The 24950-nt window shown below is 50.5% G+C and overlaps 1 non-coding gene and 1 pseudogene across 1 annotated transcript; both read left to right on the top strand.

Moving 5' to 3' along the window:
- The first annotated feature begins 19262 nt into the window (after window positions 1–19262).
- Window positions 19263–19367, top strand: LOC133769239 (U6 spliceosomal RNA). The gene has a single exon (XR_009867135.1). It is a non-coding gene; the product is annotated as a U6 spliceosomal RNA (small nuclear RNA).
- A 3115-nt stretch (window positions 19368–22482) lies between these two features.
- Window positions 22483–24369, top strand: LOC133768113 (folliculin-interacting protein 2-like; annotated as a pseudogene).
- Window positions 24370–24950: the final 581 nt, after the last annotated feature.

Below are 24950 nucleotides of genomic sequence, written 5' to 3'. Positions count from 1 at the left end.
CTGGCAGGCGACAGGGACGGCACGGGTTCCACTGTTGCTGGTTCCTCAGGTTCCAGGATTGGTCCTGGCCCCATCTTAGCTGCTGCCATCTCGGCTGGGTCCGGCTCCACTGGAGCTGAATCAGCTGCTCTTGGCGAGGGCTCCCCCTCCAGCCTGCTTGCCACCATGGCCCCCACTCCGCTGGTGTCCTCCAGGGGTGTGGCAATGCCACTGTCATTCTGGGGTGAGACAAGGAGGGTGGTCGTAATCCTGACTCTGATGTGCTGCCCCCACCCTCCTGTGGTTGTCATGGGACCACCAGGTCCCCTTCCCACCCTCCGTCCCTTCCCATGGGTCACTGACCTCCCCAGAGTTCCCCCACACACACACACCACCCAAGGTGGATGCAGGGCCACCCAGGAGGATCAGAGCGGAGGTCTGCCCAGGGGTCCTGGCCTGGCTGTCTGAGATCACCTTGGTTTCCCTCTGAGAGAATTGCCAGAGCTGCTGGGGGCGAGGGCTGACCCAATGTCTGTAGCTCTGGAGAATATCCGCAGCCCGGGGCTGGCCCAGGCCTGGGCCTTGGGATCTTGGGAGACAACACGAGAACATATCTGCTCGATGGCCTCTGACCAACTGAGCTGGCTGGGTCACCAGCACCACATTGTGGGCGCCTGGTAACCGGGGTTCCAGGTTCTGTTGTGGCCATCGTCAAGGAAGTGAGGTCACTTCTTGAAGTCCACTTAGCTGACCTCCCCTAAGGTTCTGTGGGCTGCTGACTTCCACCCCACCCCCCACCTAGGCACAGATGCCGTGTGCACACCTGCACACATTATACCAGTGTCACCCATCAGCTCCCTGTGGCAGGTTGGGCTAACCAGAACCCGCACTGTGAAGTCTTAGACCTGTTGCAAAATACAGGATTTTTGTTTAAGCTGAGTAGTATTCCACAGTGTAAATGCACCAGAATTTCTTTATCCAGTCAACAGTTGATGGGCATCTAGGTTGAGTCCATATCTTAGCCATTGTGAATTGAGCCGCAGAGAACATTGGGGTGCAGATCACTCTTTCATGTTCTGAATGCCTTTTCCTTTGGATAAATTCCCAGGAGTGGGATGGCGGGGTCATATGGAAGGTATTTATTCAGATTTCTGAGGTATGTGCCTTCAACAGTGGCTGCACCCATTTACGTTTTCACAAATAATGGATTAGGGTGCCCTTTCAACCACATCCTTGCCAGCATTTGTTGTTTGTTGATTTCTGTATGAAAGCCATTCTAACTGGGATGAGGTGAAACCTAATTATGGGTTTGATTTGCAGTTCCTTGTGGCTAGTGATCCTAAGCATTTTTTATGTGTCTGTTGGCCATTTGATGTCCGTCTCTTGAAAAATGTTCAGATTTTTGCCCATTTCTTAAGTGAATTGTTTTCTTGTTTTTGAGTTTCCTGAGTCCTTTAGCCATTCTAGAAATTAATCTTTTATCAGTTGCATAATTTGCAAATAATTTCTCCCATGCTATAGGTGGCCTCTTCACTTTGCTGAACATCTTTTTGCAGTGCAGAAGCTTCTCAATTTGGTATAATCCCATTTGTTACTTTTGGCTTTGCTTGCCTGTGGCTCTGGGTCTTTTTCAAGCACTCTTTGACTATATCAATGTGTTGCAGGGTTTCCCCAGTGTTTCTAGTAATCTGAAGGTATTGGGTCATAGCTTTAGGTCTTTGATCCACGTTGAGTGGACTTTGTGTGAGGTGTAAAGAAGTGGTCTTGCTTCCTACTTCTGCATGTGGAGATCCAGTATTGCCAGCACCATTTTTGGAAGAGATTGTGTTTGCTTGAGGGATTGATTTAGCTCCTTTGTCAAGGATCAGTTGGTTATAGATGCATGGAGTGATTTCTGGAGTTTCTTTTCTGTTTCATTGGTCTGCACATCTGATTTTGTGCCATTACAGCTGTTTTGATTATTATTGCCCTGTGCTATGTCTTGAGCACTGGTATTATGGTGCCTCCAGCTTTGTTTGTGTTGTTTCAGACTGCTTTAGCTATTTGGAGTCTCTTGTGTTTCCATATGAATTTGTGCATCATTTTTTTCTAGATCTGAAAAGAATGTTGTTGCTATCTTGTTTGGAATTGCATTTAGTCTACACTTCACTTTTGAAAAAATTTATATATTTATTTGAAAGGCAGAGAGAGAGAGAGAGAGAGAGAGAGAGATCATCCATCTGCTGGTTCACTCCCCAGATGGCTGCAATGGCTTTAGTAGGGCCGAAGGAAAACCAGGATCCAGGAGCTTCTTCCAGATCTCCCATGTGAGTGCACGGACCCAAGGATGTAGGCCATCTTGTATTGCTTTCCCAAGCCATATCAGAGAGCTGGATCGGAAGTGGAGCAGCTGGGACTTGAACTGGCATCACTATGGGATGCAAGCACTATAAGCAGTCGCTTTACATGCTACCCCACATCGCCTGCCCCAGCTTTCAGTAGAATGGACATTTTGATGTGATTTATTCTTCCAATTCATGAATTTGAAAGATTTTCCACTTTTTAATGCCTTCTTCTATTTCTTTCTTTAATGTTTTGTAATTTTTATCGTAAAGTTCTTTGATGTCCTTGTTTAATTTATTCTATGATATTTAGCTTTTTGTGGAGCTAACGTGAGTAGGATTGATCTTAGAAGTGCTGTCTCAGCAATGGCATTGTTTGTGTATGCAAAGAATATTGGTTTTTCTAACGACTTACTTATTTATTTGAAAGGCAGTTACAGAGAGAGAGAGAAGAGAGAAAGAGAGAGAGAGAGAGAGACTCCATCCAATGGTTCACTCCCTAGATGGTCACAATGGCCGGAGGTGTACGGAGGTGTACCAATCTGAAGACAAGAGCCAGGAGCTTCTTTCTGTTGTTGGCATGTGGGTGCCTGGGCCCAAGGACTTTGGCCACCTTCCACTGCTTTCCCAGGCACATTGGCAGGCAGCTGCCCTGGAAGTGGACCACTAGGGATCAAGCCAGAGCCCATATGGGATGCCAGCATTGCAGGTGTCAGCTTTGACAGCTCGACAAAATGCTAGCCCCTGCCATATTTTCTTTAAGCATTGATCCATCAAAGGATGCCTAGGTTGTTTCCATTTCTTGGCTGTTGTGGTACTGCTGCTACATCAGAGTGCAGATACCTCCTCGGCATAATGTTCTAACTTGTTTGGATGTTGTCTTAGACCATTTAATATTGCTGTAACAAAATCCCCCCAGACACTACTGTCTAAAGAAAAAGGACTTATTTTGGCTCAAGAAGTGGAAGGTGGAAAGTCTGAGATCCCTGTCTGTGGTGGGGACCACGTACTGCATCAGTTCATGGTGGAGAAGCAGAAAGGAGAAACGGCTGCGTGAAGAAGAGGAGTACGTGTGAAAGGGAGGCGGGAACACCAGGACCAGCCCTGTCTTTTGGAAAGGAATCCTGCCAGAGTGAGGACTGGCTCCCAGGAGAGCACTGATCTACTCATGAGGCCTCAGTAGTAGGGTTCCTGGATCGTACGGTAGATCTACTTTTAATTTTTTGAGGACTGTCCATATTGCTTTTCATAATCATTATACGAATTTGCATTCCCACCAGCAGGGAAGGAGTGTTCCCTTCTCTCTACATCCTCACCAGTACTTGTTCCTTTTTGTCTTGGTTTGATTTGCAAACTGGCCATTCTGACGTGAGTGGGGCACTATATCAGTGTGTGTGTGTGTGTGTGCATGTGTTTAAGATTTATTTATTTGAGTGAGTTACACAGATAGGGAAGGAGAGGGAGAGGGAGAGGGAGAGAGAGAGAGAAAGAGAGATGTCTTCCATCTGCTTGTTCACTTCCCATATGGCTGCAATGGCCTAAGCTGGGCCAATTTGGAGCTAGAAGTAGAGCAGCTGGGACTCAAACTGGCGCACATATGGGATACTGGAGTGGTGTTTACCAGCTATGCCACAATGTGGGGCCCAACTCTCCTGATTTTTGTGTGTTGTTGATTTCTATCCTGCAACTTATTGAATGTTTATTAATTTCAACAGTTTTTATTCGAATCTTTAGGATATTCCACATATAAGATCATGTCAGCGGCAACTAAGTTTTTCCTATCTAATGTGGATATCTTTCTTTCTCATGCCTCATTGTTCTTAATAGGACATTTAGTGCTAGATTGAATACAAGTGTTAGAAGGTTTCATCCTTGTCTCTTCCTGATCTTAGGGTAAAAGCTTTCAGCTTTTCATTGAATGTGATGTTAGGTGTGGGATCGTCATATAACCTGCATTGTTCTGAGGGACTTTCCTTGTCTAGATAGTTTGTTGAGATTTTCTCATGAAAGGGTACTGGCTTTTGTAAAGGACTTTCCATGGGTCCGTTGAGGAGATCATATGGGTTTGACCTTCAGTCTGGTAGTGTTGTATACCACATTTATTTTCCACATGTCAATTTTCATTCTGTTAATGTGGTGGAAGAATTGTATTTATTGATTTTCATGTGTTGAGTCAGATGGTATGCTCTGAATTTTGCTGGATAGTATTTTGTTAAGGATTTTTAAAATGTATGCTCAGTATGAATATTGACCTGTAATCTTTTCTTTGGCATCCTAGTCTAGTTTTAGAATCAGAGTAATGTTGTTCATGTAAACTGAGTTTTGGAGTGCTGATCCACCCTCAAATTTTTGGAAGAATTTGGGAAAACTCTGTATCAGTTTTCACATGGTTGATAGAATTCCACAGTGAAATCATCCCATCTTGCACTTTTCTTAGACAGTAGGATTTATTAGTGCTTCAGTCCCCTTGCTCGTTGTTCAGTGGTGTGTGCATTCTCATTCTGCTGCAGACATGTTAAGATCACCATTTCTTTTGTCTTTGACTCATTGATTGTTCAGGGTCAGGTACATTTATTTCCCTGTTGTGCGTTTTCCAATATTCCTTCTATTATTGATTGTGGCCTAGAGCTTGGGTACACAGGGTTGGATTGTGGAACATTGGTGCGTAGTGACTGACTCAGCACCAAAATCTTCCGTGCTTGCCCTGGGTCCTGGGTCTGTAAGACCAGACACGGACATAGGTTACTGCAAACTGTGGTCACAGGGATCAGCTGAATCCTGGGCACACAGGTGCTGGGGCAGGCATGGAGCTTGAGCTTGTGCTAACCAGTGTAAGGTCTGTGGTCACAGGTGTGGCCGGCTGCCTGGGCCATGAGGGGTGATCTGCAATCTGGGGAGATGGGGAGTGGCCCCGATCCTGGATCCACAGGGGTCATTTTGGAGGCTGGGCCCATGAGAGTGGGTTTAAACCTTGGGGCTTTGAGGAACTGTTTAGAAGCAGAATGCATATGGGGTGGAGTGTCCCGGAGCCTAGATGCAGCAGGTTGTAGGAAGGGTTCTACTAGGAGGTCTTCTATCTAGGTTCTCCTGAAGCAGGCATACACGCTTGGTCTACTTGAGCATGGGACCTTGGGTCAGCCTGGTGGTTGGGTCTACAGGGCAGGCTGGGATGCTGCTCCTGTGGGTGCTGGGCTGATATCTGGTCTGTGGGTGCTGGGCTGATGCTGAGGTATGTTTGAAGCCTGGACTGTGAGATCTGGTCTGGTGCTTTTTTTCCTCTCTTCATCTGTTCCTATTTTTTTTGCACTAAATAGGTATTGTATGATTTTAATGTTCACGTTGCTTCTTTTACTATAAGTAGAGTTTCTTAAAGATTGTCTTGCATATTAGGATTAACAAGTTTCCAACAATCTAGCTTGGATTGATACCAACCTAATGTATTATACATATATATATATATATATATATATAGTACAAAATAACATATAAAAACTTGGTTCCTGCACTATTGTTCCTTCTACTTGGTGCTGTTATTTTGATTGACATTGCATCTTTATAAATTATAACCCCATTTGACACATCTTTATGATTGCCGTTTGTTCTTTATAATTTATATGGTAGTCTGGTTTTCCCAGGAAGCAGAGGCAGTAGGACGCTAGGACCTCTGAGAGATTTGCTGGGGGAACTAGATGAGACTCTGACTGGGAGGAACTGAGTGTAGACTGAAGTCTGAAGGAGTCCAGGGAGAATCCCCCCTTCTGTCCGACACTGCAGTCCGCAGCCTCCTAAGGGCTGGCCTGACTGTGTAAGGCTCCCGTGGATTCCGTGGGGCCGTCCCCAATGAAGACAGGAGAGGGACACACAGCAAGGACTGGGGGACACTGGCTCAGTGAGTGAATGAGTGAAGAAAGCCGTGCTCCTTTCCTTGTGGGTGTAGGTCTGGGGTCCCTGTACAGGCCCTGCCCAGAGGCACAGAGCACGTCCGCCTGTCCTGCTGAGCCCCCTGACCTGGGACAGACTGTGGCTCTCGACCTGCTGCACTGCTGCTCAGTGATGCTGACTGCCTGGTGGCCAGGCTGCAGGAGAAGCCACATGCGAGGTGCTGCCCAGACCCTGTGCCCTGCCAGCAGGTGGCCCCTAAGGGGCCCCACTTCAGGGAGACCATCCCATCAGCCACATCTCGGAAGTCTTCTGACAACCCACCAGGCAGGTCTGCATCTTTCTTGTTCCCTGGATGCGAACTGAGGCCCAGAGCTTATCTGTGGTCATAGCTACAAAGCGATTAGCAGGACAAGGACCCTTGTCTCTGACATTCCAGCCTGGGCTCTGTCCTACTCGCCTTCCCCCAGAGAGGCCTCTCCAGAGTCAGGGGTCCCAGCATGCTCTGACCTTCAGAGAAGTGGGGTCAGAGCCTGCCCCTCATGCTGAGTGAAGTGTGGCAGCCGGGGAAGGCCAGTGCAGGCCTGGCTGTCCTGGTAGCAAGACCAGCTCCTGTGAGTGCAGGACGAGGTTTCTCTCTGGGACCAAAGATCCTCAGCACCGCTGGGCACAGAGCTCCATCGTGGTATGTCTGGGTGCAGCCTCTTTGTCAGGCCTGCGTGCCAGAATCTGGCAGGCTCTGCCACTCTGTGGGGCATGGGAGCAGGTTCTGGGAGCCTCAGCTTCCTCCTGAGCACAGTGGGTGGTCAGCCATCATTTGGACACCGGTTTCTCAGACTCCAAACCCAGTGTTAACAGCTTGGAGGCAGACGGTGCAGGGGGAAGAGGCTGGAGGCTTCGTCCAGTGGATGATCCAGAGGTAGACTTTGTGAGGTCCAGGGTCACCATGGCAGAGGCATTAGGAGCTCATACCCAGGAGAAGGCTCCTCGTCAAAATTGCAGGGGTACAGCATCCCTGTGACCTGGGTGCAAATGTGGTCCTCCCTCCACTCCTGTGTGCCGACCCCTGCCTCATCAGGCCCCAGCCCATGGGGTGGTCCCACCAGGGATTACTCACTCTTCTGCGCAGTCAGTGAGCCCTGGACACACAGGGGCTTCCTCCTCCCTGCCCCAGGACAGCGGCGGGTGCCCCCCAGGTCCCCGTGTGCTCGGCGTGGGGCTCCCTTGTGCAGCAGGGAGAAGGTGGCTGCACAGCATGGGTGGGGACTCAGTGCACTGACATCCACACAGGAGCATGAAGAGAGCTATATTGTACTACAGAGGGGGATTTAAATAAACTGTCTAAGAGGGCAGGAGAGGGAGCTACAAATGAACTATGTTGCCCAGGGGCAGGATGGTTCTGGCTGGAGGTGGCCCTGGAGGACCCAGGAGCTTAGCTGTGCAGAGCCGGTTTGCTGCCACCACAGTTGTTTCACTCGTGGCTGGGGCCAGAGCGGGGCCCCGATGAGCGGATGGGGAAGCAGCTTAGGAGGGTGCGCACCCAGCTGGGTGAACGACGGTGGGGACGGTCCTCATTGGAGATTGCACGCTGCCCACGCCGGCGGCCCCAGGGCCAGCGCCGCTTCGTGAACCAGGGCTGGGGACGCTCTGGCTCTGCTTTGGCTTCTGGACATGCAGGGGGCTCCAGGGCCTCCACAGCTGGCACAGTTGCCAGGGACAGACAGGCTTCAGGTGGCTCTGGCTGGGGAGCAGATGGCGGGGTTGCCACCCAATCTGACCCCAGAAGGGCAGCAGCCGCTGCGGGAGGCGCCTCCAGGTCTCCACCTGGTGCTGGAGCTGCAGGAGGAGAAAATGTCATGAACCCCACTGCCCCTTCCTGCTGTCCTTGCCAAGAGGGAGATGTCCCTGCCTTCCAGAAGAGCCCCAGCCCTGTGCCCACAGCAGAGCCCTGGCCAGAATGTGCTGCAGCCCTAGGACTCTGAGCCTGGTCTTCACTCCAGCCAACACCAGCCTTGGAGCCTCCTCCGGGTGTGGGACAGCCCCGAGACCCTCTCAGGCTCCCACACACCCACCCCAGTCGTCCTCACCCTCGGGCTCCACTTCAGCCTCAGCCTCCTTGGGCTCTGGATCCTCCAGCTGCATCAGGAGCAGCCGGGCTCGGCGTGCCAGGTCCGAGCTGGGCATTTGGAGCTGGACGTAGGCCACCAGCTGATTCAGCTGATTCTGAGGCTGACAGAAGTGCTCCGGGTAGCGGTCCCGCCAGGTACCGAGGAAGGAGCAGAGGGCACTAGGGGTAGCAGGAGGTCAGCTCAGCAGAGTCAGACACCTTCTGCCCACACCCTCCCTCACCCCTGTGACTCTGGGTTCTGGGCTGAGGAGACACGGCCTTGTTTGCAGGTGGGCATTGAGTGGCCCATGTGTGAGCCGGCTGCTGCCTGCCTCCAGGCAGGCCCCAGAAATGGGAAGGGGTGGGCCAGCCTGGCTGTGTTCTTTTCTGTTGTGGATGAATTCTCACAGTTCCCCAGATGCCCAGGAACCCAGACAATTCTGTTCCCTGCTGAAGGCAATGTCACTGACCTCAGCCCTATAGCATTAATCACAGAAATGTAGGAGATGGGGTCCTGGTCAGCCCCCTAGTGGCACCCCCGTGTCCCTGCTGGGGAGAATGGAACCTCCCTCCTGACCCAAAGCCCACTCACTCCTTAGTGCGGTCGTCCTCTTCGCAGTGAGGCTGAAAGGATGCATACCTAGAGGAGGACAGGAGCTGTCACCTGTGGTGTCCTGTGTCCCACCTGCCAGGAGGTCTGGGGGAGAGGGGCTGACTCTCTGACTAGAAGGGAAGAAAAGCAGGGTAGGGACAGTGGTCTGTACTGTGCACTGAATTTTATTAAGTTCCTGGACATGGGGCTGCACACACTGGGCACTTCATTATGTTTGCATAAGTGTGAGCTTGTGAAGTCAGCCTGCTTGTCCCCGGGGGTCTAAGTGGGCCTGGGCCCCTTTCTCACCCTCTGGGGTCTCAGTTTGGGTCACTACCAGGACAGAGAACCACACATAGTCTCTGGAAGGTTCTTTGTGAATAGGAAGACTGCTTTGCCTGAGGCCATGGGTGGTGAGGCCTGAGGGCCCAGAGCCTCATTGTAGGGTGAACATAATGCTAAATGAGACCCCTGTCCCTGGCAGCCCACTCCTCGGGGAAGCACTTTCAGGAGCTCATCCCATTGGTCCCGAAATCACCAAGGGGCTTTTCTCTGAGCAGCAAAACTCTGCGTGAATGATTTGAGACCACGCAGGGTCTGGGACATCACCAAGACCCAGTCGAGAGGTACTGAGTCATCCCATTATTGCAGGTTCTGGCCCTCACCTTTGGAACAGCAGGTGCAGCACCTGCTGGGTGGTGGCGAACCTTCGATAGATGTTCAGGAATGTGGGGACGAAGAAGGGGTCCCCTCTCTGCTGGGCAGGCACCAGCTGATTCACTAGCTTCTCCACCATGCCTGTGTCCAGGGTCCCGACCCTGCCGGCAGCTGACAAGGAGGGCGCCGTTACAACGTCTTGTTCCTGGTGGGGTCCTGCACTTGCTCCAGCTGCTGGACCCTCAGGGGCCTCCAGCGCTTCTGCAGCTGAAAGATGGACTGCCCGGGGCAGCGATGGTTCAGCCGACTCTGGTTGGGGTGCCGCTGCTGTAGTTGGCGCTAGATCTAAGCACAGAAATGCAGGAGCAAATGCAGAAGGAGAAAATATCAACACCACAGCCTTTCCTGCTCCTTGTGGTCACGCAGGAGTTTTCCTGCCTTCCAGGGAAGCCCCAGCCCTGCCCACAACAGGACCCTGCCCAGATGTGGTGAGGCCTGAGGCTCTGAGCCTGGTCTTTGCTCCCAGACAACGTCAGGCTTGAAGCCTCGTCCCAGTGTGGCTCTGCCCCAATGCCCTCCCAGTCTCCCACGTACCCAAGCCCTCCTCACCTTTGGGCTCAGCCTCAGCCTCCTTGGGCTCGGGGTCCTCCAGCTGGGTCAGGAGCCGTTGGGCTCGGAGTGCCAGCTCTGTGAATGGCATATGGAGCTGGACGTAGGCCACCAGCTGGTGCAGACAGGTCAGGTCCTGAGGCTGACAGAAGTGCTCAGGATAACGTTCCAGCCAGGTTCCCAGGAGGGAGCACAGGGCACTGGGGACAGGCAGGTGGGCAGCAGAGTCAGACGTCTCCTGGCCACACCCACCCTCGCCCCTGTGACTCTGAGATCTGGGCAGAGGATGCTCAGCCCCTGGTGCAGGTGGGCAGAGAGGGGTCATGTGTAGCCCGATGCTCCCACCTGCTCTCGGGTTCTTGAGATGGGAGGGATTGGGCCAGCCCTTCTGAGAAGGGTTGTGGTAGGGACAGATTCCCACTGCTCTCAGGATGCCCAGGAACCTCGTATGTCTCTCACGTTCTTCAGGTAACAGCCCGACCTCAGACATCAAGTGGGAATCACAGGAAGTGGGCAATCCCGGGTCAAGGTCAGCCCCCCAGTTGCACCCCATGTCCCTGCTGTGGACATTAGAAACCTCCCTCCTGACCCAAAGCCCGCTCACTCCTTAGTGCGGTCGTCCTCTTCGCAGTGAGGCTGAAAGGATGCATACCTAGAGGAGGACAGGAGCTGTCACCTGTGGTGTCCTGTGTGCCACCTGCCAGGAGGTCTGGGGGAGGGGCTGACTCCCTGACTAGAAGGGAAGAAAAGCAGGGCAGATAGAGTGGTCTGTGCTGTGTGCTGTCTTTTGCTAAGTTCCTGGGTATGTGCCTGCACACATTGGGCGCTTTCTTATGTTTGCTCTGTGGGTGAATTGAGCTCCTTCTGATGTGTCTGAGAGGTCTGAGTCCCCTCTACCAGCTCCCAGGGGTCCTATTCAGGACATTATCAGGATAGGGTCCTCCAGAGGGCATCTAGAAGGTTCTTTGTGAACAGCAAAACAGCTTTGCCTGTGGCCATGAGAGATGAAGCCTTAGGTCCAAGGCTGTTTCATGAGCCATGGGAGGAAATCTCTAAATCAGACCTCCTGGGCAGCCTGTCCCTCAGGACCAGGGTTAGAAAGAACTTTAGCAACCTCAGAGACACTCCCCTGACCACCCAGATGCTCCAAGAACACACTGAGGCCCTGAAGGGGAGCAGGGTGTCACCAGGTTCCAGCCAAGGGTGGCGAGTCCCCCCTGCGCCTGCAGGTGCAGGCCCTCACCTTTGGAACAGCAGATGCAGCACCTGTTGGGTGGTGGCGAACTTGTGGTAGATGAGCAGGAATGCAGGGACGATGAAGCGGTCCCCTCTCTGCTGGGCAGGCACCAGCTGACTCACCAGCCTCTCCACCATGCCTGCCTCCTGGGCCCCCACGCTGCTGGCAGGCGACAGGGACGGCACGGGTTCCACTGTTGCTGGTTCCTCAGGTTCCAGGATTGGTCCTGGCCCCATCTTAGCTGCTGCCATCTCGGCTGGGTCCGGCTCCACTGGAGCTGAATCAGCTGCTCTTGGCGAGGGCTCCCCCTCCAGCCTGCTTGCCACCATGGTCCCCACTCCGCTGGTGTCCTCCAGGGGTGTGGCAATGCCACTGTCATTCTGGGGTGAGACAAGGAGGGTGGTCGTCATCCTGACCCTGATGTGCTGCCCCCACCCTCCTGCGGTTGTCATGGGACCACCAGGTACCCTTCCCACCCTCTGTCCCTTCCCATGGGTCACTGACCTCCCCAGAGTGCCCCCCACACACACACCACCCAAGGTGGATGCAGGGCCACCCAGGAGGATCAGAGGGGAGGTCTGCCCAGGGGTCCTGGCCTGGCTGTCTGAGATCACCTTGGTTTCCCTCTGAGAGAACTGCCAGAGCTGCTGGGGGCGAGGGCTGACCCAATGTCTGTAGCTCTGGAGAATATCCGCAGCCCAGGGCTGGCCCAGGCCTGGGCCTTGGGATCTTGGGAGACAACACGAGAACATATCTGCTCGATGGCCTCTGACCAACTGAGCTGGCTGGGTCACCAGCACCACACTGTGGGCGCCTGGTAACCGGGGTTCCAGGTTCTGTTGTGGCCATCGTCAAGGAAGTGAGGTCACTTCTTGAAGTCCACTTAGCTGACCTCCCCAAGGGTTCTGTTCCTGCTGACTGCCCCCAGGGACAGATGCCGAGTACACACCTGCACCCAGTTACACCAGCACCCCCTCCTAGCTCTCTGAGGGAGGCTTGGGCCAGCCACACTCTCCACTGGGAGGTCATAGACCAGGGTCACACCCGGCATCTCCTTCCTCCAGGCCAGTGTTCCTGAGCAAGTCCTGTGCCTCTCGGGGCTTCCCCTGTCCCCTCTCTGCAGCCAGGGGATTATTCTAGCATCTGCTTCCAAGGCATGCCCTCTGGGTGTGGAACACTAAGCACTTGTGGGAGCTGTGAAACCTGAGGCCTGGTATCACCTGTGTCTAATGCATGACCTAGAGATGAGAGGACCTCAATGAGCTGGGACAAGCAGTGGACCAAGCTGTCGCCACCTTAGGGTGATTTATTTAATGTAGCATCATCTTCTCTCATAAACAGATGAGGATGTGACTCATAGCCATACAACATGTCTGAAATTGTTATGATCTTGGCATGTTTCAAAGCCAGTGTTCCAGCATTTTGAACCCCACCCTCATGAGGGATGTTGTAAAATACTGCACAAAGACTTGCTTTCATTGTATTTTCTGGTGAGTTGTCATGGTCAGTTGGTTGTGTTGTGCCCAGATCGTTAGATCCCCGCAGAGACCCCCAGAGAGTTGATCACACCGAACTGCAAAAGCAAGGTTTATTCCGGAGTACAAGCCGCAGCAGGGACCCCATCCAACCAACTGGCACAGCAGAGGAAGGAGTGAGGCCCTGGTCTTTGTTTGGGAGAGTTTTTAAAGGAAAAGAGGGCTACATCGGCAAGAAACAAAGAGTTCCATACAGCATGGAAGCTTTGGTTACAGAGAGTTGCAATGGGGGCTCACAGCACAGAATCTTTGGGCGCAGGGAGTTATTTGTTTAGCAATCTCTACTGTGCTGTCCTTGGTCTACTGAGCTGGCTGTCCCTGGTAAGCTTTGATATCTCCGGAATGCCTGAATGGCTGCTCTTACAAGGACCCGGGTCTGCTATGGGAAACGGAGGCTGCTTTTTTTTATTGTTTTAAAATGGAGTCACTTTGGCTTTTCAGTTGAAAATTGTATTTTAAAAAACTAGATTTTTCTTTACTTGGAATTATTCCTTATAAAGTAGACTCTGAAGGCCAGGTACTTTTTTGATAAGATTTATTTATTTACTTGAAAGGCCGAGTTATGTAAGCTATTCTGGGAAAGACTCTTAGGCACACAATGTCACCGTCATATTGCTATTTACTGTGTGCCTTTAACAGTTGATGCATCGTAAGTGCACATCCCTAAGGGCTGCAGTGTGGTGTTAGATGTGTACAGTGTGTCATGAATATATGCTAAATCAGGATACTTAGCATATCCAGCACTTCACACATAGATCATTTTGTTGTGTGGAGGACATTCAAATTCTCTTTACCATGGAGCTGGCACTTCTGTGTAGGGGGTTAAGCTGCTGCCTGCAACACTAGCATCCCATATGGGCACCAGTTCCAGTCCCAGATGCTCTGCTTCTGGTCAAGATTCCTTCTAATGTGCCTGAGAAAGCAGCAGATGGATCCAGTGCTTGAGCCCCCGCCACCCAGTTGGGAGACTTCCATGGAATTCCAGGCTCCTGACTTCAATCTGACCAAGCCCGACCGTTGTCATTTGGAGAGTGAACTAGCAGATGGAAGATCTCTCAATCTCTGTGTTGCCCTCTCCCTCTCCCTCTCTCTAGTTCTACCTTTCAAATAAATAAATTACATCTTAAAAATAATTCTCTTTACCTACCATGTCGAAATGTGCAGTGAGGCTTTTAAATCCCTGGTGGATCCCAGGCGATGGTCACATGCGTGAGCCACGATTCTGGATGCAGATTCTCCTTCTTGCTGGTGTCCATCTAGAACTTTGTAGATGGTGGGTCCCCTTTGGCTGGAGTCTGTTGTTGAGAAAAGAATCAGCACATGGTACAAACCAGAGCATTGCATCCCAAAGACTTGTCCAGGGACAAGATGGTATTGTAGAGCAGCCGTGTGGATGACAACAACCTGGGTGGAATAAAAATGTCCAAAAAAAAAACAAAAAAATTTCTGGCAGAGAAGCAGGATGCGGTTTGCTACCCCAGGGACCTCCTATCCTTCTGGCCCAGGACCTGCAAGTGGGCTGGGCGTCCTGGGACGAACTATGTCCTCTGCACTGTGGACACCCGGAGCCCTCGCTGTGCCTGCTGCACTGCCCTGGCCCAGGCACTGAAGCACGGGGAATTACACCTGGCCCAACCTCAGTGATTTAACACATGCGGTGCACCTCCCAGAGCCCCCATCCTTACCCTGCCCATGGCCAGGGCTTCTGGACCAACCCCAAGGAGCCTACACCAGGGACTCTGTGCAGCCAGGTCCGAGGCCATTGGCAGCTCCAGGGCTGAGCAGGCGAGGCAGGCTCTACTGCCCAAGCGTGGCCTGGGCCTCCAGCCTTGGGGCCTCGTGGATGTGGGGCCCGGAGTGAGCGTGGTGTCCCAGCTGGCCGACACCTCAGCAGGCCCCAGAAGATGGACCGGACTGAGGCTTTGGTGAAGGGAAGTGAGCAGAGCGGCCAGGAAGGGAGCAGAGCCCCACGGGACGACGGCAGTGGAGCGTTGAGTGGCCCTGGGCCGGGGCGGTTGGGCTGGGTGCCGCTGGACGCGGTGTGGCCAGGGAGAAGGCCATCAGAGAGGTTGCAGACTATCAAAATAATCATATTTAGAATATACCTGAGATCATAGCCATTGTTTACTTCTGTGCAATTTTGTTTTAACGGTGTTGTATTCTTAGTGGGCAGGTCCTTACCCGCGGGTACTTCAGAAATTTCATGGAAAATGAAGTCAAAAGGATGTTTATTTTGGTGCTAAAGTATCAAAACCTATAAAGCTTTTTGTGTAACAAGTATTTTCCATGAACTTTTTGAAGATCTGCATATGAACTATCTAGTGATGGAGATGTTTAGAAGTGCTTATTGTATTTAAAGTAGGAACAGTGGGTTAGCACTTTCCTATATAGCTTTAAAAAAAAAGTGGTAGGGAACGTTTGGAAATGGAATTGGTGAGCGAGTTTTGTGGACACTGCGCTCTGTTGTGCTTTGTTGGTTGGGTTGAGGGAGGTGGGTGGGAAGAGATTACAAATTGTGTTTTTACTACTGTGTGCTTGAAAATTAGAGCTTGGTACTTCACTATACGTTACATGCATTTGATTTAACTTTGCTGTTTTTTATATTTTGTGTATGTATGGGACAAAGAGTCCTAATTTTACAAGATGTAGTCTGGTCTGTAGATATTAAAGAGATTGCCAATGGAAGACAAAAGTAGAGTTAATAGACTAACACATTTGGTATTTTTGTGTTAAAATTTATACAAAAACTGTCTTCTGAAAAAGACTTTTGGAAGTGAAATTGTCACTTCACATTGCAGTGACACGTTTGCCCACATCTACCTGTGAGTGGGAGGGGGACGGAGTTGGAAGAAGTGAAGACTTCTCTAGAGCTATGTGAATGCTCCTATTTAGAAGACACCTCTGATATGAGCAGTTCCCTGCGTACAGTTTATTCAACACTGCTGTGTATGTGGTGGACACATTTAAGTCCTTCTTTGAAACATCTAATTCTTCTAGATGTTCAGAAGTGCAAACTTCTGAAGTGCCAAACTCGTTGGCAGTATAGGTAGTGAATAATACATTTTGAGGATATCCTTTTGTTAAATTCACATGGAATACTGTTTCTTGGAAGTGGAATGATGAACTCCTGGTCTGAGCAGTACACACTGTGGTGTTTGTGCTGCTTCAGGGAGGAAGCAGCGGGTGAAAGTCTACAGGGCTTTTCCCCAGAGTGTGTGCAGTGGGATGAGGTGAACCATTGTCCAGGCTGTTTGTCATGGTGTGTACATAAGGTATATATAAAGGGCAAACAAGTCCCACTTTACAATACCTAGTCTTCCTAGATGTTAAATAGGTTGCTGGTGTATGACAAATGTAGTGTTAATAAAGGAGTACGTGGAGTTTGCTTTGTGTTAAAACTCATAAGAAAGACTGTTCTTAGAGCCACTTATGGAAGTGATATTGTTAACATTCCCTGTAAGCATTACAGGTGCTTCTTCTACCTGTCCACTGGGTTGGCATAGATGGGAAGGGAAAGGTTTCCTAGCCCAGAACTGGGAGAAGACACTCCCATTAGAGCCTTTGTTATGTGTGTGGGTAGTTTAGGGGCTCTTGTGTGTTTAGTGGGCAACTGAAGTTTTTACTGGAAACATCTGGTCTCTAGGTGTTTAAAAGTAACACCTTGCTGAAGTAGTTTGTTATTTCATAGGAGTGGTTACATTTTGGGAATGGCATTATAGTTGATGTCTGGGAGAGAATGCTGAAGTCACTGGGTGGTGGGCAGTGGGGGTGGGGTCATGAGGAAGTGTGCATAGAAGGGTTACCTTCTGTTAGATTGCTCCAATTGTCTATCTGTTGTCATATAGGTGCATTTTAGTTGATATTGCTGTGTAGTAAAGATACATATTCCTAATGTCCAAAGTATGTTCAAAGTAGAGGTAAGAAGATAATGCCTGTGTAAACACTGCTCTTGGTAGTTTTTAGGAGGGATGCCTTATGGGAGTGACCCTTGCTAGCCCTCCTCGGGGAGGGAGATGTCACAGTTCGGGGCATAGTCACTGCAATGGTGTATGGGGACGGTGAAGGGAAGGGATCATTACTAGTACCTCCATATGTAGAAGATGCGTTTAGGTTAAACCAGTAGGTATCTATGTGCATTTTTTGGTAAGTACCCATGGTTATTGTGGGCATGGTTCATTCTTTACAACAGCTACACTTTATAGATAACACGTGTTGAGGGTGCAATGTATGATAAAAGTAGCGGTGGTGAATTAGGCAGTTTGTATCTTTTTGTGATAAGTGATAAAATAGATGCATGCTGGATCTATTAAACCATGAATCATTAAACCATGTCTGAGTAGTCAGTGTGTATCAGAACTTCTTTGTTGGCTGTCACCAGAGAGGCAGAAAGAAGTTCACAGTGAGAGGTGCCCTATTTGCATTTTGATTGTAACCATTGGTGAATGTGCATTTTTTTAAACTTCTGTAGGAATGCATTAAGAAAGTGAATGCAAACATGCTTTCTTTCTAATATTTCTATAATACCAATGTGGTCATGAATTCTCTTAGAGCAATTCTCTTAGAAACAGAACACACAGAACACGTTGCTGTGGGTGTCAGTGTAGGGCAGTGAGGGAATGCAACATCTTAATTGCAACTTGGGGAAAACTTGTATTTAGAGGCCTGTTGCTATTTTTGTCTTTTACAAAATTTTTGTTTCCAAGAAAATCAATTACAGTTTTTCCTAAAAGACTGAGTTAATGTAGTATATTTTTGGTTATTAAAATACTCATACATCTTTGGCATTTGGAATTGGTAAATATTCTTGCAGTGTCAGAAAGCATGATGGGTACATTCTATATCTCAGTCATATAAACGTGAGTGTTGTGTGTGCGTGCACGGGACCCAAAAGGACATGATGAACTCAACAGGTTGTGATAGCAGATGACTTTGTTCTTTGTGTCTTGTGTTTTTAAGTTTCCTGTAATGCACTTATTAGCTTTGAGAAAAGAAAAGATATTTTTTAAAACTTTTATTTAGTAAATATAATTTCCAAAGTACAGTTTATGGATTACAATGGCTTCCCCCCAATAACTTCCTTCCCACCTACACACCTCCCATCTCCTGTCCCTCTCACATTCCATTCACATCAAGATTCATTTTCAATTAATTTTATATACAGAAGATCGATTTAGTATGTGTTAAATGAAGATTTCGTCAGTTTGCACCCACACAGAACGTAAAGTGTAAAATACTGTTTGAGAAAAGATATTTTAAACAAGCAAACAAACAAGAGCTTTTTGCAAGAAGGCCCTTTCATGGTTAAGAGCATGCCCAGAACCACAGACGGAAAACTGCTGCTGGGGAGGGGCTCAGAGAAGCCTCTGGAGAATGCATAAAGGATAGACAAACAGGGCAATCTCAGGAAGGAAGGGTGAGGAAGAGGAGCTGCAAGCCAAGGAAGCAGGAGCCCCTGCACTTTGAAACAGCACATCTGAGTGTGCAGACTCACAGGATTCTGTGTGTGTACACAGGGATCCCCAGGAGTAAGCTTTGGAGGTCTGGAGCAATTCCATTAGAGGAAGGGCAATGCCCATCCCCATCTCCAAAGGGAAAGGAAGTCAGCAACACAGGGCTCAAAACCAGACTTACGCATATGGCTGAAATTGTATTTCAGAGCTTTGACTCTTGTGGGGGAGAGATGATCACACAGGATTTCTATCCCCATAGCAAGATGACCAGCTCAGTATATAAGTATATATATATATGTGTGTGTATATATATATATATATATATATATATATGTGTGTGTGTGTGTGTGTGTGTGTGTATTTTAGGGCACTTGAGAATGTTATGGAAAGCAGCATTAAAACAAGTTCATGGGACAAAGGCTGTGGCGTAGCAGGTACAGCTGCAGCTTGTGATGCTTGCTTGCCATATGGGTGTTGGTTCAAGACCTGGCTGCTCTACTTCTCATCCAGTTCCCTGCTGATGCCCATGTGGGAGACCCAGAAGAAGCTCCTGGCTTCAGATTTGCCCAGGTCCGGCCATTGTGGCCATCTGGGGAGTGAACCAACAAATGAAGATCTCTCTCTCTCTCTCTCTCTCTCTCTCTTTTTCCACCACTCACTCTGCCTTTAAATATATAAATGAATCTTTAAAAAAATGGATGAATTCATTTTGGTGCCAAGAAATATCCATGCATAGACGTCTTAACAATGTTCTTGAACATGAATATTATGACAAAAACCTCTGCATACATTTCAGTATTTTTCTGGCAAAATAAGCTTATATTTTACTTCTCTTACTTTCTGCAAACTTCTTGAAGCACCCTGGTATCTAAAGTGCATTTAAAAAGTTAGAGAGAGTGCTCGCTTCAGCAGCACATCTACTAAAACTGGACAATACAGAGAAGACAAAATGGCCTGTGCCGAAAGATGACATGCAAATTCGTGAAGCGTTCCATAGTTTTGAAACTGACATTATGAGATGCAATTACTTGAGCAGCCCTTATGTTGACTGTCATTTAACAGTTAATTATTTCATTTTATTTACTTATTTTTTGTTCTATTTTTTCTCTACTTAATACCATTGGTTGAACTCCTTACTTAATGTAGATTTAATCATAGATATATTAAGTCAATTGAAAATAGATTCCAGTTATAAACAAGCATGGGAAAGAAAGGGTGAGGAGCCATACAGATCCTCACACATTCCCTCAGACTTACCCTAACTAAGGGTGAAGCTAAAAACTTGCCATGGGGCTCCAAATTCCTGGCACTAATCCCATCTTATGGGATAAAGTGATCGTATTAAGTATGGGATTGGTCATATAGTTAGACCATAAGTCAAAGGGATCACATAAATAAGACCAAGTGCCGGGTAATAACAATAGATAGAATTACAAAGGAGAGAAAGTTCCAACATGGGAAGCAGTGCACACAGCAGACTCATGGAATGACAAACGCCCTAAACAGCACTCTGACCTCAGAATCAGCCCCTAAGGCATTCAGGTCTGACTGAAAATACTATGAGAGCATTTCAGGCATGGAAAGCCAAGACTTAGTGGCAAACATGGTTCTTCATCAACGATCTCTGTGAGTGAGACCTCAGTGGAAAGAAAGGGCCATCAAAGAAGGATGTACTTTCCTCTGAAGGGAGGAGAGAACTTGGGTGATCACTGACGTCATTTGTTAAATCAGCAACACTTGCTCCCCATGTTGGACCTCTGTCCTTAATGAGGTATACTCTGAGAATCAATGGTAAAACTTGTCTTCAAACTGAACTTGATACTTTGTGTGTCCGTGTGGGTGCATATAGATGAAATCTCTACTTAGTATAGACTCCTGCCCCCACATCCTAGGCGCTGTGAACTTCTCTGAGCTTTGCCAGGGCCAGCAGCCCAGGAGCAGGAGCAGGAGCCTGTGGGCCTGGCATGGCCTAGCACAGGCGGCACTCCCCCACCTGCAGCTTCTTCTCCAGGACGCACACCAGATCCTGCAGCAAGTGCATCTCCGAGGCCACCTGCTCTGCCAGGACCTCCTAGTGGTTCTCCAGGTGGCCAAAGCTGCACTTGAGCCAGCTGGCCCCCAGCAGAGTGCCCTTGGCCTCCTCCTGGGCCTGGCACTGCAGAGCCTCAGTCTTGGGCAGCTCCTGGCGCAGCCGCCGCAGGCCCTGGACCATGCTCTCATCTCCTCCTCGTACCAGGCTTCCCCCTCCTCGCAGATGGCCCTGAGCACTTCCACAGGCTCTGGCACAGGCGCATGCTGTGCTCCTGCTCTCCCAGGCCCTTGGCGGCCCCCGCCTCCTGCAGCACCTTGGAGAAGCGCTGGGAGCTGACAGCTACTGTGAGCGGCCTGCTGGAGCAGACTGGATCTGTCCTCCTGGAGCCGCTCAGGCTCACAGCCCCTGTCTCCCTGTATATGTCCGCCCCGGTGGCCATGACTCAGGAGTGCCCCAGGCTCTGGGCGAAGCCCTTCCCCTCTTGGGGTCCATGACGAGCACCCACAGATGAAGCCCTCAGCCAGCTCGCTGGTGCTGCTGGAGTCCTCCTCACTGAAATCCTGGTTCACGGCCAAGATGCTGGTCAGGGCCTCCTGCTTGGTCTCCCCCAGAGCGGGGATGGCCGCTGAGGAGGGTGTCGGTGATGACACCAATGCTGCACTGTCTACCTCCAGGCCCAGAGGTGTGTAGCTGACGATCTCTGGAGCCAGGAGCTCCAGGTGCCAACGAGGTTCTTAAACTCGGTCCCCGCCTCCATCCTGTGCGCAATGCTGAAGCCGACAAGCTTGCCCATGGGCTTGGCGCTCCCTTGTCCAACCCATGATGTCATTGGGCTTGAGGTCTGAATGCGTGATGGTGCGTGCCGCGCAGGATCCACTTGCGGAACTGCATGGCCTCCTCCCACATCAGGCCAGAGCCTCCTCCTCGGCCAGGAAGTAGCAGAGCTCGGGATGCGCACCACTCCCATCCTGTGCTGGAAGCCATCAGGCAGCTCAGCGATGCTGGGGGATGCCCCGTAGGACGCACACCTCCCACTCCATCTCCCCCAGCTGGCCCCTTGCCGGCTGGAGGACAGGTGCCCCTTCCTGATGACCTTGGCTGGGGACACCCTCCCAGGGCCCTCCTCTGGCACTTCCGCTGACGGCCAACTGGCCACTGTCCATCTCCTCCCCCTTCTCATAGTTCCTCCTCAGTTTCCTGCCTGAAGGTGACCAAGCGGTGTCCGGGTCACCGGACCTGGGGGAGCCTGGACTGCTGCACCTCACACTCCTGCAGCCTCGGCCATCTCTTCTGCCACCTCTTCTGGCCCTACTGTTGCTGTCTGGGTCATTTAACTTAATAAGATTATCTTCAGTTCCACATGTTTTGCTACAAGTGTCAGGATTTCATTCGTCTCTATGGCTGAGTGATAGTCCGTTGTGTCCATAGAATCAATTGTCCCCCATTGATGAATTTAGTCATTAATTACTTATATGAGCAGAGACTTAAGGAAATGCTTTTCAAATCTGGACTATAATGTAATGTAATTGTTTCATTGTTCACATTGTTTTAGCAGTAACCTGGAAGCTCCCTCAGTTGTCTCTTTTCCCTTTGACAATACTGTCAATCTAGGAAAGTTTTTCTTCTCACCACTCCTTTACTTTTGGAACTACACATGCTTCATGCTTACCTTGTATATTCCATGTGCCAATCTTAGAATCATTCATTTCCCAAAGGAGCTTCATAATTGAATAACTAACGTTAGAAGGCAAGGTCAAGTGATTGGTGTGCTGCGTGCTATGGAACGTATGTTACTTCTGGGCACTTTGAGCTGACAAAGCCAAGAAATACACATGTACGTACAATCCCAGGCCTGTGTTCACACCTCTACATATCTCTGTGTAACATCAGGATTTATGTGAAACAAACTAAACATGAGTTCACACTGATGTCTAAAGCTTAAACATCAGACATGAATTACAGCTTCACTTCCCCCAACGATCTGTAAAATCCCATTTCAGTGGTGAGAAATCTGTTTGTTACTCCTTCAGTCCATTTAATTAACTGTTTAATGCCAGTGTACATATAGTGCAGTATGAGAATATATGACCCGGGTACTGTCAGCTTGCCAGGTGGCGTCGGCCGCTCCTTCATGTGACTGGCTCCTGGCAACCTGTAGCTCTTGGTCATGGCCGAAGTCTGACCTGAATGAAACTCCCCTGCTGGTTTACCAGGCCTGTGAATAAAGAGGCAGACATGCCTTGTGCAGTTCTAAAGCTTCTCAGAGGTTGAAGAGGCCACAGCTCAGCAAACAGAGGCTGTCCCAGTGAAGGGGTCAGCCAGGTGCTGTCAGGGAAGTGGCAGCCTCAGCAGCAGCGGCAGCAGCAGCTCTTCCCATGGCTCCTCCGGGGTCTTTACACACGCCAGGGGGGAGCCCAAAGGACCAGCTTCTGGTGTCAGCGTGCTGGGGGAAATGAAGTTTGGCGCTGTGGCAGTGAGTTCCAAAGGACCCTCCTGAAGGATGCACTGAGCGCGTTCTCCTCCACAATGGATGCTCAGTGCCGTCTGCTCTGCTAGAATGGGCAGCTTCCGAGGAAGTGCAGATGATGCCAAGTCAGCCTGGACCACATGCACCAAGAGCCTAACTCGGGAAAACTGAACACACATCAGAACTGTGTGGGTCCTGGGCGCGATGCAGGTGACCTAGGTCTGCTGCAGGGCCAAGTGACGGAGGACCCCTCCAGCTCACCAGGAGAGCTTCTTTCTCTGTAGCTTCCTGCACACCTTTTGAAACACAGGGCCAAGGGCAGAATGGAGACAGGGATGGGGGTGTTGCTCCACCAGCCTCCCTGGGCAGCCTTTTTCCATGCCCTTCCCATGCCTGGGCTCCATTACCTCGTCCTCCAGTAGTTACAATGCCTCTGGCTCCGAAGTCAGATGAAACGTCTGGCAACAGCATCACTCCCAGGAAGTCAACGGCCGAGACATGCAGCTTGGCTGAAGAAACCTGCAGTTCTACGCAGCCATGGTTAGGAGGAAGAAAGTTGCCGTGAGCATCATCGTTTCCCTGTGTGAGAGAAATGAAGCAAAAAGGAACTTCCAGGACTTCTTTTTCTCTCATTTCCCCTGTTTGACTCTCATGAGCAGGCTCAAGAGTGCAGTTGGAAAGGCCATGATCTGCTGGAGGGAGATAGCAGAGTCCACTCTGCAGGTCCAAGCTCTGGGGGCATTAGGTGGGACTCTCTCAAATGTACGTTCTGTTCCAGGGGTAGCTGAACCTGTGTGGCTTACCATGATGTCCAGCACTTTGGGGAAAACCCAGCTCTGCCAGCGCTTTCTCAAGGAGTTTACACTGCTGATAGAACAGAGCACAGGATCCAGGTTTGTTCTGCCTTACTGACTGCGAGGTCAGCCTCCCACCTGGCCTGGGTCCTGACTGTCATGTCCATTGACCGCCCTCCCATGAACGCTTCTCAGAGAAGCACACTTTTCCGTCGGTGAACATGCTGGCCAAAACACATCCCTACAGTCCTCTTGGGTGCAGCTGGGTGACCTTTATAGAGCCATGGGCTCACCAGTGAGGCTGACATCCACGGTGGGGGGTGAGGGGAGCAGAAGTATTGGGTGCAGCCCACAGGTACTTCCTGACCTACGTTCTCCGGTGCTCTGAGCTACGAGAGAGCAAGCTGACCTGGAGAGGGGCTCACAGCGAGAGTGACCGGGTTGTAAATGGGAACCAGATCATCACCGCCCTGAAGAAGAAAGAGGTGGAGGAGTCAGAGTCTGTGGTGGCCCTTTTGAGAAATGAGCCTGCTCTCGTACCCCCACCCTGCCCCAGCCATGACATAGAGAAGGTACCCCAGGCCTGCAGGGTTACCGGAGACCCTAGAGGGCATGCATGGAGAGCCCCAGGTCCCAGACCTGACAAAGACAAGCAAGAGGCAGGAGTAGAGTTCAAGTCCTGTGGTGTGGGCCCCCAGAGCCGGCAGTAGACATGCCTGGAAGCCTCAGGGTGTGTTTTGCAGAGCTGAAGAAAGTAAGAAACAGGCTCCATGGGGTGACTCCTTACTCCTGTCCGGCTGTGAGGCTCCAGGGGCAGGCATGAGGGCGGCCCACCAGCTGCCCACGAGAAGGCCCGAGGGGAGCTGCCTGAGAAAGGGCCGGACCACTCAGCAGCCAAGCCTTGCCCTGACCAACATTCCTGGCAGAAGCCTCCTGCTCACTTTCCACATTGGACGCTCCGTGTCACCAGAGTCTGTTTTTGAAAGCCACATCAAAAAAAGGGAGGAGCGGCTGAGGGCCTGTGGACAGCATCCAAGGCAGCCGGGGGTCCCCTGGGGGCTGAGGACCAGCAGGTTTCCAGATGCTCCTCCAGACCTGGCCCTGGGGACAGTGACTGCTCTCCTCAGACTCGCAGTACAGGGGAGCCATAGGGCATGCAGGCTGGGGCTTTACGGAGGACGGAAGCGTCAGAATGGATGCCACAGCAGATGCTGCTGCTGGGGTCCTGGCCACGCCGCCAGCTCGCTCTCCCCTCCTGACGGTGCAGCGGCAACCGGAAGGAGAGCATAGG

The sequence above is a fragment of the Lepus europaeus genome, chromosome 10 (genome assembly GCF_033115175.1).
Source record: "Lepus europaeus isolate LE1 chromosome 10, mLepTim1.pri, whole genome shotgun sequence".
Lineage (NCBI taxonomy): Eukaryota > Metazoa > Chordata > Mammalia > Lagomorpha > Leporidae > Lepus > Lepus europaeus.
The sequence above is the reverse complement of the archived record's forward strand: the minus strand, read 5'-3'. Positions and strand labels throughout refer to the sequence as shown.